Source organism: Orbicella franksi, chromosome 5 (genome assembly GCF_964199315.1).
Source record: "Orbicella franksi chromosome 5, jaOrbFran1.1, whole genome shotgun sequence".
In the NCBI taxonomy this organism is placed as follows: Eukaryota; Metazoa; Cnidaria; class Anthozoa; order Scleractinia; family Merulinidae; genus Orbicella; species Orbicella franksi.
This window is the reverse complement of record NC_138149.1, coordinates 6,573,925-6,591,301: the sequence shown is the minus strand read 5'-3', so window position 1 is coordinate 6,591,301 and position 17,377 is coordinate 6,573,925. Positions and strand designations below refer to the sequence as shown.

At 38.7% G+C, this 17,377-nt stretch overlaps 1 protein-coding gene and 1 long non-coding RNA gene across 2 annotated transcripts in view; both read left to right on the top strand.

The window, feature by feature from the left end:
* Positions 1-17,377, top strand: part of LOC145486500 (uncharacterized) — a 96,170-nt gene that overhangs the window by 69,928 nt on the left and 8,865 nt on the right. The window lies entirely within an intron of this gene.
* On the top strand, positions 1,052-15,798 carry LOC145486519 (uncharacterized). The gene is made up of 3 exons (XR_014049299.1): positions 1,052-1,181; positions 1,368-1,415; positions 14,249-15,798. It is a non-coding gene; the product is annotated as an uncharacterized LOC145486519 (long non-coding RNA).

The following is a 17,377-nucleotide window of genomic DNA, read 5'->3' as shown; positions in this document are numbered from 1 at the left end:
GATCGCATCATTTGAATTTGCAAACCTGAAGTATTTTAACTCCACTTTCATGAATTTAAAAAATGCTAGGCTAGTTTTGAATGCGAAATGCGAAATAGTCGTTTTCACGTCAGTGATTGTTTTGTGATAAACAAAATATAGTTCACCTTGCCGCTTATGTTTATATGCTTGCAAGTAACTAAGAAATATCTAAATATCTAAAATTAACATAAAACATACCTTAAAACATCTAGAAGTTTCTCTAGTCCCTGACGGACAAGCCATCGTACGACAAACGCCTCGTCTTTCCCGATGAACCCATCCATGGCACTTTCGAAAACACGTGTGTCAAATGCGCGGGGGTCACCCCCGGGGTGCGCAAATGCCCAGGCCCCGGGCCACGATAAAATTGCGAATGCCCCCTTCCCCGGGACTGACAACGTGAGGAAATGCCCCGCGGTTGTCCGGGGGCGGGGATGGGCACTGCTAGCTGTGCTCCACTGCTAGCTGTGCTCCAAGGTCACACATGGACCGTATAGCGGCTACCAGAGGCGCCAATGTATGCTTTCGGTTCGACCTTGTTGAGCTGCGTCGTTGCTGTACTTTGCGACGGCGATTAGCCGCGACAATTATTATTATTATTATTATTATTATTATTATTATTATTATTATTATAGAATTGAGAGATGCATAAAAAGAGATGACAATGTAGTGTGATACAGGACCAACCGGAGTCTCAAACCGGATAGCAATCGAGTCAAATCAGTGACTTCTGTTAATCTCTTAGTAAAGAAAGAAATAAAGATCTCGAGTAGTCCGTACATGTAAAATATTATTATTTTAAACTGAGACTGTGGGCTGTAGTAGCCTTCAATTTTAAGTCAATGAAACCGATTACGAACCCTTCCATGGGCATTAAAGTGAATGATGAATAAAAATGAGATTTCCGAAAGTCATCATGCCATATAGCCTGAATTTGAGCTGTGCCATTCTCTCTCGTGACAGTATTCCACAGTTCACAAGTTGAAATTTCAGCGCCATTTCAAACTTTGTGCGTTTGGAACTCTGGGTCTGTCCCAGATCTCCACGCGGGTTTTACTATTACTTTGGTTTGCATTCCAAGGAAGGGAGCTGTTTGCTGTTTAGCTGAGATTTGAAACTATAAACCCTTGCAGAACTACGGATCCCTTTTTGACAGCAAGGTTAGTTTAGAGTATTCGTTTTCCGTGACCATTAACAGCAACACGGCGTTTCTATTTGCTTGTTTGAACATTTATTTCTGTGATCGAAGGATTCACTTGAATTTGCTTTCGGATTTCCTCGATCGATGTTTAGTAATTTGTACCAAACTTTCTTCGTCTTCGGTGAATTATTCTCATCTATTGCAGGTCTTGTTCTGTGGAATTCGAAGTAAAAATGTGATGGACGGCATAGAGGTAGGAATTTTAGTAAACTGTGAGTAAGAACCAGCTTGGCTTTTTGCAGAAAAAAAATCATTCACTCTGTTGTAAAGACCTGGATTCCATTTCGTCATAGTCACTGATGTCCGACTTATCGCTCGCTCTCACTCGTATTAAACTCGTAACTGACTCGTGGATGCACTTATCGTAAATGATTGATGTTTGTAAAACTTATTGAGTCCGTTAGCCTTTTATAACGATTTTGCATCGAAGAAAACTTTTGTTAACAAAGCAATTTCCAGCGTGCAATTAGTAAATTTTCACACCCATTGTTTTCGATATTCATTGAGAGTTGAACTGACTTGTAAAATTCGGCTCGCAATTTTCTCAAAAAAAACAATATCTCGGGATCTACTTGGTCTTATAAATCGCTTGAAACGGGAAAATACTTTTTAAATCAAGGCAGTTCTAACTGTAAATTTTCCACTGATGCGTCGAGTATTTTTGTATTATTTCTTCACTTGTCAGTGTTTTGTTTACACGCGTGCCGACAATTACATTTTTTATCACGTTCCACTAATTATGCGGCGCCATGAATTCAACAGATCACCAAGATATTTATGGTATCTCAGGTTCTACTGGGTCTAAGAAATTGCTTGAAACGGGAAAATACTCTATAACTCAAGGCAGCGCTAGCTAGGAATATTTCGCTGATGCGTCGAGTATTCTTGCATTTTTTTTTTATCACAGTCATTGCTATTTTTTCACTGCACGCCTGCCGACAAACGTCGGCATCATGTTTCAGTTAGGCTTTGTGTTTTCCACAATAAAAGGACTATCTTTAAAAGAAGGAACGGGGAATCGGGGAATGGGAATGGGAATGGGAATGGGAAGGGGGAACGGGGAACGGGGAACGGGGAATCTTTAAAAGCGGGAATCTTTAAAAGCGGGAATCTTTAAAAGCGGGAATCTTTAAAAGCGGGAATCTTTAAAACGGGGAATCTTTAAAAGCGGGAATCTTTAAAAGCGGGAATCTTTAAAAGCGGGAATCTTTAAAAGCGGGAATCTTTAAAAGCGGGAATCTTTAAAAGCGGGAATCTTTAAAAGCGGGAATCTTTAAAAGCGGGAATCTTTAAAAGCGGGAATCTTTAAAAGCGGGAATCTTTAAAATGGGGAATCTTTAAGAATGGCTGACTGTTAGGATCGAGAAACGCCGGTCAACGACCCATTTGGCAAATCGCTCATATTTTGCCCAAAGATACCCTTAGGTGACCTAATTCTAAAAATCATATTATAAGGTTCCAGCGAATTTTTATTTTTCAGAAATTCGCGAAAATTTGAAAGCGCGGTGAAAGTGCGGTTTTTCGTGTAATAAAATGACTGAAATAAGGTGTGAGGACGAAGCGCTGCTAAAGTCTTAAAATAAATTAAATTGACTTCAAACTTCACACAAATGTGGAACAACCTCTCTAATTTATTCCTCGTTTTAAACTTATCTCCGATATGTTGATATAGTGGTTTTCCAAACCATTTTAAAAACACCTATGAAGCGTGTGAAAAATAACGGCAAAATATTGGTCATGTTTAACAGCATAAAAATGCACCTGGTACCTCACTTTCCGATTATTTTACTTTACAGCCTTAAAATATCATTATTAAACATATACCATGCCAAGTTTCATGCTCGAACTCGCAGTATTTCCCTTTGAGAAAAACGAAAATCTATGTCAATGTGTTGGGCGCAAATAACACAACAATTATACACGAACAATAGACAAATCAATTTCAAAAGCGAAAGTAAAAGGCTATCATTAATCAATCAATTAAGCAATTCACTGCTATCAGTAGAAACATAATGTCCTCATAATGTCCACTACATCAAAACTGTTTTTAGACGTTTTCGATCGAAACATAGCGCGTTAACTTTGCTTAATTTCCTGTCCGCCATCATGTCTAGTTTGTCATCGCGTGTATTTCTCAATGTAAACAACACTGTGAATGGTTCTCATAACAAACGCACGGAGGTTTCCTGGAACCTCGATGTTTTCAATTCACCAAAACGCTTTAAGTTCGTCAAGACACAATAATGGGTCAACTTGGAATGCTGTTTAGCATTAAGGACGTTAAAGGACTGTAAATTAATCGAGTTGAAATATCTTGAGGCAAATCAAAATCGCGCCCTTATTCTAATTGCTAAACAGCCGATCTCCGTTCAAGTTCAAGAAGTCGAGAGGCTAATTCGGCAATGTATCACCGGTACAACAACAAAATCAAACCGAGGTCATCAAAAGTGTAAGTCTAAAAGTGTAGTGGCAAGGTCGAAGTAAATTTCGCGTATATAAATTGGAAACAAGAAGTGAAACGGTCTGACCCGAAACAAATAAATGAAATATTAATACAACTAATTTAATCCGAAAATGTTGCAGAAAACATACGTAAAAGCCGTCGATTCCCCTCAATACCACTCCACATTGCCTTAAAGAGGCCAAGCTTTCTGCTGTAAGAATCAGGGGCCTCATGAATCTGTTTTTATTATATCGTCAACCATGCTGCGTGGCTGATATTCGAGACTCAGTAAAAGTTGTCACACAACCGTACGAGCAGCCCAGTCACGCTTTCACTGCTTTCGCGAAAATGTTCAACATTTCGCAATTACAAGTTTAAAGTAGTGACAGTAGATTGAAATGCGCTTTTTAAAGCTGTCCTATCCAGAAGCAATTATTTCTTGTTCTTGAATGGCTTTTAGTTGTAGCTACAGTCGGGGAGGGGGGGAGGGGGGAGGTACTCCCGGAAATTTCGAATATCTGTATGCCATGGAAGATTAAGTGGTCTCTAGCTCTTAACGCCAACACTGAAACACAAGATGATTCTCGAAGTATCACAGCGATCACTAAGCAAAATAATTTTGAGTGTAGCTCCGCTGAGTTAGATACCTGTTGGCACGCATATTGCATTGACCATGGACAGGTGGAAAAACAGTTAAACCGGAAAAGCCTGTTGCACATTGTAATTCAGCGTTGTCCAACACGCAATCGGTCTGGTTGTAATGCTAATCGTATTTGATAGAATCTCAAGTTTTCTTTCGACACATACTCACGTACTGGGGTGGTGACATACTACTAGATGGGCGTGGCCGGGAGCCACGAGTCAAGTCAGTCAACTCGCAAAGCTCAACCGAGAAGAGTGATAGTGAACCACTGGTGGAAGGACTGCAGATTGTCCCTACGCCTTACCCTAATAGGCCTCTGTGTTATTCTAATGAACTGATGCTGTTACAATGATACTATTTAGCTTTATGAACATGCTAATAGTAAAGGTTTTCTTTTGCAGTATAAAAGAATCATTAATAAGTAGTTCTTTGTGAAAAACTATTTTAAGGAAAGTAAGCTGTTCACGAGATCTATGTTTTCAGATGTTCTAGAGTGATTAGTTTGTTAGGGCACTGTTGTGCTGCGCCTGCGCGCAGTGTAGGAAAAAGTACGTTAGATCATCTGTTTCTAAGTTGATAAAGGCAAATTAATCGCTGCAGCGAATTTGGAAAGGATGACGATTCCAACCTCGTTCCCAGAGTCTCTCATCTTACCACCCTCTCCTTTCCAAATTCGCTGGGAACGAGGTTGAGACAATTCGGCCATTAGTTTTTCCTCTAAAGGATCTCCCTCCTCTACTCCCACTCCCTCTCTACAAAAATTTGACGATCCCCCCCCCCCCCCCCCCCGGCAAGAGATGTTTGCTCAATACTGAAGAAGTCAAACATCGACAGTTGCTAAGAATACTTCCGGCAAGTGCAGTTGTTAGTAAAATACTTCACAAGCGCTGAGTATGGAGCTATTCCACGCACGAATGGGAGAGGTATATCTAATCCCATGTCTTCGCACCCGCACCGTAGCATAGGCAGTTTCAGGTTCTTTAGGCCACGCTCCATCGCCAAGGCACAGGGGTCTTGCTGGTCGTATACCAAAGGATGCTGGAGCTGAACTATTTCTACAACTTCCTTTACCTGACTAAAATTGCTCTCCTCTTCAGATGCCTGAACATGCATCTCATCAGGATCACTTTGGCGCAGAGCGTCACTTTGTGAGAGAAAAACTAGCACCTGAAAAAGACGAGTATTATAAGGGTCCCGGGCTCTGCGCATCTCCCGCGCCACCATTTCGGCGTCAAGCTTTCGGCCTGTCGTTTGACCAACGCGGGATTTTGCCATGAGATACGATTGCTGCTTGTCATTGACTACCCTGAGAGCCCAACCCCCTTTTAAAGCAACAAGGACTTCTTGGTGACCTACTGTGGCTTTGAGTTAAGCGCCAACGCTTGCTCCAAGCAGGGTTTGTAGCACATTTTGGCTAAGTCCATAAGGGAATTTCTCTCCAGGGACTAAGTACATTTCTCCAGTGAAAAGTGCCTCTCTAAAGTAGACAGCCTATGAAAGACACGAATGCAGCTGCCTTGAAGGCATTAATACACCCTGTCGTGCATGGTTACTATCCATGGAAATGTCAGCAGACGCTTCCTCGGTCACACCCGTTGATACTGGCACTGATGTTGAGGTCGCAGTGTTCGTACCTCTTTACAAAATGACCCGAAGTCTCCTTCAGAGAACGAGGTTTCCAGCAGAAATAAACAAAGAGCGATGTCTGACTAAATTGCAAAAGAAACCCCTGACCATTAGCATGTTCACAAAGCTAAATAGTATCATTGTAACAGCATCAGTTCATTAGAATAACACAGAGGCCTATTAGGGTAAGGTGTAGGGACAATCTGCAGTCCTTCCACCAGTGGTTCACTATCACTCTTCTCGGTTGAGCTTTGCGAGTTGACTGACTTGACTCGTGGCTCCCGGCCACGCCCATCTAGTAGTGTGTCACCACCCCAGTACGTGAGTATGTGTCGAAAGAAAACTTGAGATTCTATCAAATACGATTAGCATTACAACCAGACCGATTGCGTGTTGGACAATGCTGAATTACAATGTGCAACAGGCTTTTCCGGTTTAACTGTTTTTCCACCTGTCCATGGTCAATGCAATATGCGTGCCAACAGGTATCTGACTTAGCGGAGCTAAACTCAAAATTATTTTGCTTAGTGATCGCTGTGATACTTCGAGAATCATCTGGTGTTTCAGTGTTGGCGTTAAGAGCTAGAGACCACTTAATCTTCCATGGCATACAGATATTCGAAATTTCCGGGAGTACCTCCCCCCACCCCCCTCCCCGACTGTAGCTACAACTAAAAGCCATTCAAGAACAAGAAATAATTGCTTCTGGATAGGACAGCTTTAAAAAGCGCATTTCAATCTACTGTCACTACTTTAAACTTGTAATTGCGAAATGTTGAACATTTTCGCGAAAGCAGTGAAAGCGTGACTGGGCTGCTCGTACGGTTGTGTGACAACTTTTACTGAGTCTCGAATATCAGCCACGCAGCATGGTTGACGATATAATAAAAACAGATTCATGAGGCCCCTGATTCTTACAGCAGAAAGCTTGGCCTCTTTAAGGCAATGTGGAGTGGTATTGAGGGGAATCGATGGCTTTTGGGTATGTTTTCTGCAACATTTTCGGATTAAGTTAGTCGTATTAATATTTCGTTTATTTTTTCGGGTCAGACCGTTTCACTTCTTGTTTCCAATTTATATAGGCGAAATTTACTTCGAACTTGCCACTGCACTTTTAGACTTTAACGTCCTTAATGCTAAACAGCATTCCAAGTTGACCCATTATTGTGTCTTGACGAACTTAAAGCGTTTTGGTGAATCAAAAACATCGAGGTTCCAGGAAACCTCCGTGCGTTTGTTATGAGAACCATTCACAGTGTTGTTTACATTAAGAAATACACGCGATGACAAACTAGACATGACGGCGGACAGGAAATTAAGCAAAGTTAACGCGCTATGTTTCGATCGAAAACGTCTAAAAACAGTTTTGATGTAGTGGACATTATGAGGACATTATGTTTCTACTGATAGCAGTGAATTGCTTAATTGATTGATTAATGATAGCCTTTTACTTTCGCTTTTGAAATTGATTTGTCTATTGTTCGTGTATAATTGTTGTGTTATTTGCGCCCAACACATTGACATAGATTTTCGTTTTTCTCAAAGGGAAATACTGCGAGTTCGAGCATGAAACTTGGCATGGTATATGTTTAATAATGATATTTTAAGGCTGTAAAGTAAAATAATCGGAAAGTGAGGTACCAGGTGCATTTTTATGCTGTTAAACATGACCAATATTTTGCCGTTATTTTTCACACGCTTCATAGGTGTTTTTAAAATGGTTTGGAAAACCACTATATCAACATATCGGAGATAAGTTTAAAACGAGGAATAAATTAGAGAGGTTGTTCCACATTTGTGTGAAGTTTGAAGTCAATTTAATTTATTTTAAGACTTGAGCAGCGCTTCGTCCTTGCACCTTATTTCGGTCATTTTATTACACGAAAAACCGCACTTTCACCGCGCTTTCAAATTTTCGCGAATTTCTGAAAAATAAAAATTCGCTGGAACCTTATAATATGATTTTTAGAATTAGGTCACCTAAGGGTATCTTTGGGCAAAATATGAGCGATTTGCCAAATGGGTCGTTGACTGGCGTTTCTCGATCCTAACAGTCAACCATTCTTAAAAGCGGGAATCTTTAAAATGGGGAATCTTTAAAAGTGGGAATCTTTAAAATGGGGAATCTTTAAAAGCGGGAATCTTTAAAACGGGGAATCTTTAAAGTGGGGAATATTTAATAGCGTTAATCTTTACTGAAAAGTGAACAAGAATCTCTCAGTTTCCCACCGGAAGCTATTTATTCTGTCACATGTATCAACTCAACAGGTACAGAGATAGTTGTGGAATTTATTCATTGTAATTTTATTGCACGCTATTAAAGCACATCAGTTTAGCGGGATAGTGGAGTGGTTCAAATCTCGATTCTCACTCTTTGAGATCCGCTAGACCGACCAAAGAATCGAACCGCCTGGATTTATCCTAACTCCGGACTTTGACGTTTAGTTTTGCAGCGATGGATATTTGTTGTAGCCTTATCATGTGCTAATGGAAGGACTTACGACTTAACCACAAATATATAGCAGGGAAAACACGTTTTTGGTTGTTTAATCGATAAATCAAGAGTCCCCTAAATCTGGTTTTCACATGACATCGCTAAAATTCAAACTACAAAACTATTAATCATCCTGAGATTTTACTTTCATGATGTGTAAGAGCAGCTGAAAACTAATAGTCATAAAAATTTTTGCTCCAAGTGGGTTCTTGGTTTTGTAATAGACTACGCTTGAATTTCTAAGCTTTTCGGTGACGCGGCATTTACATGACGGGCAAGAAAGCTGTCATGTTGGTTAAAAGAGTGACTTATTTCAGGGAATTTGGCTATCTGAACAGTTCATGTATTCGAAAAAGTATTAATTTAAAATGTTTTATAGTTCCTGAAGAGATAAATTCACGCGTTTGTAGCAAAACTCAGTGACAGATGTTTCTGTTGGTTTCCGGCCACCATCCGGATGGGCGCCAGCATGGCGTCTCCATCAAAATCTCTATAAATTTGGGTAAAAAAATTCTCCGCATATCTTGCGTAAGAAACATTGCTGTGACCTGAATCTTGGCGAAAGTCTTTGGATATTTGCCTTCTTTCTCTTCAAGATTCTGGACTTTATCATTTGCACTGTTTTGATTTTTATTTTGATTTATTTTGAATGGCGTGACACTGAAAACCAGCAATAAAGTAATTCGATGATCGATGCCCGAACGATGTGACGGCGAATTTCGCGTATAATCCATCATTGCATGCTTAATGATACCTCTTTCTATGCCATGCAGTCATGCGAAGACAATTTCAAAGTGCTCATTGCATTCACTTTAAAGAAGAAAGAATCGGTCGCTTTGAAGGTCTTCCACAGTTTAAGTGGAATGATCTCGACGAACAAGATGTGATAGGGAAAGGGTCATTTGGAGCCGTTTTTATCACAAAAAACAGGAACAAGGACGGAAAGTCGAAACAGTGGTTGACAAGAAATCACCCGCTTTTAAAGATTCCCGCTTTTAAAGATTCCCCATTTTAAAGATTCCCGCTTTTCAAGATTCCCCATTTTAAAGATTCCCGCTTTTAAAGATTCCCCGTTTTAAAGATTCCCGCTTTTAAAGATTCCCGCTTTTAAAGATTCCCCATTTTAAAGATTCCCGCTTTTAAAGATTCCCGCTTTTAAAGATTCCCCATTTTAAAGATTCCCGCTTTTAAAGATTCCCTGTTTTAAAGATTCCCGCTTTTAAAGAATCCCCATTTTAAAGATTCCTGCTTTTAAAGATTCCCCATTTTAAAGATTCCCGCTTTTAAAGATTCCCTGTTTTAAAGATTCGCGCTTTTAAAGATTCCCCATTTTAAAGATTCCCGCTTTTAAAGATTCCCCATTTTAAAGATTCCTGCTTTTAAAGATTCCCCGTTTTAAAGATTCCTGCTTTTAAAGATTCTCCATTTTAAAGATTCCCGCTTTTAAAGATTCCCCATTTTAAAGTTTCCCGCTTTTAAAGAATCCCCATTTTAAAGATTCCCCGTTCCCCGTTCCCCGTTCCCCGTTCCCCGTTCCCCGTTCCCCAATTGCCCGTTCCCCATTCCCCGTTCCCCGTTCCACATTTTCCATTCCCCATTCCCCATTCCCCATTCCCCATTCCCCATTCCCCATTTCCCATTCCTCATTTTAAAGATAGCCCAATAAAAGACACGTTAAAAGGTTTAGGTGAGAATTTTTCTAAACAAAAAAAAACTAGCTGTGAAATTGACAAGGTAAGAAAACTATCAAAGCACAAACATGTAGTGAAAAATTTGTTTGTATGGAATTTTTTTGGTATGATTTCATCCAACTTGCATCAGCTATAATCAATCAACGTTTAAAAGAATTTTATAGCAAATAAAGCACAATACAAGAGTTGATAGGACGTGTTTCTCGTTTAAACAAATGAGGCATTACACAGGTTTGTGGCAAGCGTATATTTAATGACTCTTATCTTTGTTTTATCTTCTGTCAGTACTATAATAATTACTGTTAAATACTTACGGGAAGATTAAAAAATTATCAGATAACCTGCACCACCCTATTACCTGCAGCAACGGTAGTTTACTGAAAAATTAACGCATTACGGTAATTACGGAAATTACGGTAATTAAGAGAAATTCTAAACTTCAAGAGTTTTATGTTTAGTTCCCGTTGGCTCCTGGGTTCAAGCAATCACTTATATCAAATGCAGGTTCCTTTGATGAATGAAGATCGAAGGATCATTATGGTGGCCCACATTCTCATAGGAAAACTCAGTACAGTAATACTACAGTACAGTTAAGTTTCGACTCTTGTGGTAAAGAGTCGAAATTACTGATAAATAAAAATGAGATTTCCGAAAATTATTATGCGAGAATTTGAGCTGTGCAAGACTCTTTACTACAGTAATTTCGACTTGCGTGGCCCAATATGGGGTTGTATTGGAAAATGCCAATCTGAGAGACTCCAGAAGCTACAAAGTAGGGCTGCTCACATAATAACAAATTCTCAGATTATAATGATTGTTTCCCCACTGACAATTACTGGATGACGAAATTTGAAATCCTAGAGGTTAGTTAGGTTGCCTTAGGTCTCTATTATGGTTGGTAAGAGTGGCATGATGTCCTTATGGTCTGAGTTGGAACCTGACAGGATGATACCCTACCCCTTAATTGCCTCAGGAATTCATTCAGGCATACCAGTCAGTTTATACTAACATGGGGTGTGACATGCTGCCACGGTAGCTCAAGCATATCCCAGTGAAGGTCATGTAGTAAATATATATAAGAAGTGAGATTACAAGTGTGAAAAAGTGTGATTTTTGGAATCACATTTTGATCACACATTTATTAATACTCAACACAATAAATTAACCTTTATTCAAGTATAAGAATTTAACCAAACTGATTGAATTAAACAAACAAAACAAAGAAATCTCCATAAACAAAATACACAATTCAATCTGTGCAAGTGTCATTTAGCAACTGTTGTTCACTTTTTTAAAAAGCACAAATTTCTCAACAAAAATTTGCGAATGAAAGAATGTATGGGAAAATTGGTTTAAATTGGCGTTTAAGTTTAACTTAATTATTCACTCTAAAGGGTAATTTGAATCTTATTTTTGGCAACAGCTTTACAGTCATAGCTTTATCTGCCCTTTAAAGAAATTCAATAAGCATCCAATGAACATTTCACCAAACCGAAGGAACTGAACAAACAAACAAAACAAGGGAATCTACAGAACCAACATGCAAAGAAAGGCATTTAGGAGGTGTTAATAAGTAGTGGTGGGCCGATGATCGATTATAATCGAAAGTTGATCGAAAAGTTCAAGTGACGTGACAATCGATTATGCTTTTTTCATAATCGATTGTCGCGGAAAAATTAAAAATTTATTGGGGACAAATAAAAGTATTAAAATCAATAAAAATGTACATTTAATATATTGGTGTGAGTTGTCTTTTTTCGTGGACTCCTAACTTCTAAGCCATAACAGCAGATGTAGTCTAAGATTGAATGTGTTAGCCTGTGTGTATCCTGTGCGCTGTGTTGTTGTCACTTCAAATACACCACGCTTATTTGAAAGATGTGACATGCTAAGCTGCTTTGCATTTCGCAAACAACTGAGCAAAACATAAATTACAAGCTCACCGTTTCACGTTTGTAGTATCACTACTATCACTAGCGAATGAAAGGTATTAAGAAACAACATATCAGCAAAAAGTCACCTCAAATTAATTCCCAGGGTCCTCTCTCAGACCTGCCTCGTTTACATGTTGCTGATGAGTCCAACATGGCAGCTGAAATGGCCGAGTTGGAGATCTGTCGTTATCCTGGAAACGCCAGGTCAAAAGTGGGAAAATATTTTGGTTTTTATCAAGTGAAGGAAGAGCCCAAAACAAAGGAAAACTTGGATACGACGAAGGTAATCTGTAGGCTCTGCAGAAAGCAATACACTAACAAAGGTCTGTGGCATGCGTGTTTTGTAGATTTCATGTCAGTCTCATGGAATGCTTATTGGTAGATTTTTCCGATTATAATCGATGATCGATTGGTTGGGGCAATCCGATTATTTCCAATGATCGATTGTGAAATCTCAACTGATTCCCACCACTATTAATAAGTACTTTTCAGGCATTCTTGCAGCTTGTGAGAGTCGTGAGCAAATCCAACCCAGTGTAACAAAAGAAGACATTTTACCAGTCTATGAAGTAGCTGTCCTTAATTTTTAACACAAAGAAAACTATACAATTTTGCCTCTATTTACAAGTATGGTTTTATTACTTTTAATCGTTAATTTAGCGGCAAAAAGTCTGAAAACAGACACAAAACTATTCTATTTACAACAACTTTGATCAACAAAGCAACTCCAGTGTTATTGTTTAGCGGTTAGTGAAATTAAAACGATCATGGAATTTATAAAATGTTTTAAGAGCACGGTTTCAAATCTGGAAGACTTTAATACAACTCCTTTTGACGCTATATCTCACCGAAGCAAAGTGACCAGTGGCTGTGCCTTCAAAAGTTTTGGAAAACAATTGACAGCAGTTTCTACAACAAAAAGGTGCTCACCACAGCTCTGACCTCAGTCTGCATAAATCATCCAGGCAGAAACTTTCAACAAATGTTGTGAAGATTGTAATGAGCTTTTCGATTGATCACTGAATCAACCATTTTTCCACTGTGTTTAGCATTTTGTAATTTTACTAAACATACAAAACAAGTGAACACGTTTGAATTCTCTTCCTGATCATGTGATGAATCATGTGATTTTCTTCTTGTTCTGCTGCCCATTTTGTGTGCAAATCAGGCCATAATTTAGAATTCCAGAGGACTTTCTGCTGTCTTCGGAATCAATTTTTATGTAATTTTTTTTTTATCGTGCTGCTAATTGGTACATGCTTTGGTATATACAATTAATTATTGTTAAAATAATTCGCGCTGAAGCGTAATTGGAAAATTATTTTTGCCCATGACATTGCAGTCAATTTTACAGCCGTATAGTTATTTGAAAAATTGAATCCAGCTTCGAAACAATAAACACATTACCAATTTGTTTTCTAAAGTCCTGTATTCAAATGTCAGTTGAAAGCGCATTCATTGATGTGGTCATGTCTTTCGGCCGTCAAAGGAAAGTAAAATTCCCCAGGTATTCTTCACTAGACAAGGACTCTCTACTCCCTGGATGTTCCTCATCAGTGCCTCTTGAACACTGTTTGGTGTTTCTTTTTTATCCATTTTTTGGCCAAAAGAGGTAATATAAATGAAAACAGGCCCTTGAAAAACTCACACACGCACAGAGCAAGTGGTACACGTATGGATGTTGTACAGACAATTACACGACAACCAAATTTTCTCGACTCGATGAGTTACCAAATTCTCTAAGATGTCGGGCTATGCTAGTGCACCCTCGGCACGCGATAGCCCCGCTAATAATGTAAGAGAAGGGTGGGTTGGAGTTGGAAGGTTGTGATTTTCATATGTTGTTCAAATAAAGTCAATTTATAGTATAACAGCAAGAAAGAATATTTTTCTAATGTTTTTCAGAACAGTTGAATAGCAAGACAGTTTTTGGCAAAGGGGCAATTTATTAATCTTTTGAAACCAATACTACTGAATTTAAAAATGTTTCAGGAATTTTAAAGTGTTTCAGGAATTTAATGCATGAAATGTAACAATGTCAGAAGCACACTGAGTCTTTTTTGAGAGAATAACTAGTTAAAGTTTTTTTTTTTTTAGAATAAAGTTAATCTCTAACTGCCCTGTTTTAAGTTTCTTCGAGCAAATCTTATGTTTTTTTGGATTATTAATTAAAATAATTTTTATCTTGATTGCAGTGAAAGTAGAGATGAAGCTTAAAGGACAGAGAATTGACTAACTGGAGGACACACTGGTTGGATGGAATGATTTTTTTTACGTCCAGAGCTTACTATATAACCGTACTTTACTTTACAAGCTACAATTAAAATGTTCAACTTGAGTGGTAAATTTCAATCAGAGTTACTCAATCAGACAGCATCTAAAAGATGTCGTAAAGAAATGTGATGCAAGCATAGTTTAAAGAGATCACTGCTGAAAATGATAGGTAAAGACCAGTGAATCTTGATAACTACTAGGCAGTCTTTGTGATGCCCTACAGCTACAAAGCTCCCTGCAAGCGATGTGTGTTGTAATAGTGTATACCCAACGGGTGAAGAAATTTATGCTGCATTTCAATATGAATGTGTGACTTTATTTGTGACAGTGATGGTTAAATGCAACTGTCACCTTGCTGTAACAGTATCTCCAAAATAAGTGCTGGTTGCCAGCTAAAAACCCGGCTGCTTCGATTTGTGAGCCCCTACTTTTTATGTCTTGTCAAGGTTTCAGTCCGTTCATATTCTGGAAGGGGAAAAGCCCTAGGTACCAAGGTAGATACAAACCGCAAGTGAACTGGGCAGGGGTGAGGACCTGTGTGACTAGTGTGCCACTCTGAGCTATGCATTGCACTCAGCACCATCTGAGATTGTCTCACTAGTCATGATATAATATGTGTGTAAGTGTAATATGGGAAAACAAAGATTTTCTGGAATGTGACTGAACCCTGACTGTACTTGTCTCAGGGCAGTCAAGGCTGTGGCTTAGGAGGGGGCATGGCACCAGGATGTGCTTTATGTTTTTTTAATTACAGTACAGGATGAAAATTGAGAAAAATGACCTTCTAATCCCTTAAACTTCTTTGCATGGCCCCAGACCTCCCTAGAGGCTTTTCCCTTTGCACCCTAATCAGTGTCAGCTGTCTACTTCACAAAACAAGCCTTTTTCTCCCTAAATGAATGAGAACCCTGTGGATTGTATGTTGGTTGAGTGATTATGCGTGGGAAATATTATTATTAGTTATTTGTGAAGAAATATTGAGTGCTAGAATTTTGTAGGTAAAAAATATGACAAAGGGATTTGATCTTAGCCAGGGGGGAGGGGAAGGGGGTACTTGCTATAATGTCCTATACAGGGAGGTTCTGCTTGAAAGGTTCAGGCTTCAAGTATATTAAAGCTTAAGGGTTTCACAAGTTGAGGTATATGAAGAGTGAAGGAAAATCTGTCTTTTAGGGATTCAAGAAGGACCTTAATTAAAATGTTTCCAGCCAAATGCACCCTACATCAGTATCATTTAGTTTATTAAGCTCTACATCATAAACTTTATTTCAAAGGTTTGGAAAAGAGATGCGATGTTCTTAAGTAGGTATCTGAAAGGGATACCTTTTTGAGTTATTTTTTTGTAAAAAAAATTCCTCTTAGTTGGTGTGTCGGGTATATGTTTTGGGCGGGTCAAGGGGTGAGTGATTGAGTGAGTGAGTGGGTGAGTGAGTGAGTGAGTGAGTGGGTGAGTGGGTGAGTGAGTGTGAGTGGGTGAGTGGGTGAGTGGGTGAGTGGGTGAGTGAGAGTGGGTGGGTGGGTGGGTGAGTGAGTGAGTGAGTGAGTGAGAGAGAGAGATGTATGTATGTCACACAAATCAGATTGCATCTACTATGAACAGCCAATCAAATTTCTTGTTGTAAAGGTAAATGGTATGTGAGAAGATTTGATCCCGATAGAGTTCAGAACGGCCATATTTATTCCTCTATAAAAGTGAGTGAGAGATGTATGTATGTCACACCAATCAGATTGGATCTACTATAAACAGTCAATCAAATTTCTTGTTGTAAAGGTAAATGGTATATGAGAGGATTTGATCCCGATAGAGCTCAGAACGGCCATATTTATTCCTCTATAAACGAGGAGGAAGTATTCACATATTGGGTTTACTTCGACATTTTCTGTGGGTTAGGCTGAGGATTTTAGTTAAATGAACGAGATGAGCCTTGAGGTTTGAAACAGTTCGTGAGTTAGTAGTATGCAAATGCAAGGAGATATTTTTATTTTTAGTTACAAAGGTAACTTGATACTTTTGTTTTTCACAAGGAGTAAATTCAATTAGACGTCACGAATCGTCGCGTCTAGTTCTTAGGACATGTTTTAGAGGGCGCGAGACTTTAGATTTGAAACCGTTCTAACGTTTACAATAGTAAGTGCGGGTAACGATTGTTTTGTTCTTGTTGCATGCAAATATAACGAAATATTTTTGTTTTTTAGATACAAAGTGTAATTTGACACTCTTGTTTTTCACAAGGGAGTAAATTCAATTAGAGCTGACGAATCGTCACCACTCTTTCCCACGAGATGTTTGCTATCTTTAATAACAAATGGTAACTTAACACTTTTGTTTTTGATATGGGTTGTAAATTCAATTAGAGCTGACAAGTTATCGGCTATTGTTCCCAAGATATTAAACAAAAAAGAAGCTTTTGTTTCTGGACGGTTTTTACGTCTCTGCAGTAGCAGTTTAATAGTTTTATTTGATGGCATTCATTTCGGTCCGATATTTTTAAAGGTAAAAAGTATGAAAACTGTTTAACTGCGCGGCTCCAAGTTAAAGTGCAATTTAATTAAATTAGACTCAAAGTACCAGAGGTTTTTGTTCTCTTTCTTTCTATTTTCGGTGAAGTTGTGTTGTGTTATGTTGTGTTGTGTTGTGTTGTGTAAAAAGGTAAACTTACAACTCGTGTAAAGTGTAAAAAAGTCTCTAAATTAACTTGAGTATTTTTGAGCAAAAATACCTCTTGGGGGTTTGAAGGGTTATGTGATCGGTGAGTGAGGGAATTATGCATGTGCACGTGTCACACCAATCACAGTGCGGGTTGTATCAAAGAACGAATCAAATTTCCTGTTAGAAAATAAGATGGCATCTACATTAATCTGGAGACGTGTCAGATTACTGTAGTTTGTTCAGTCAACCATTTTATGGCTTACTATTTAGCTATCTTACCATGACCGATGTAACATCGCAACCATAAAAACTTGTCAAATTAACCAAATCATCACTGTACCATGAATGCTTCTATCTCCGACACTTCACACAAAAAATAACTCTTGCACGCCTTGCGTGC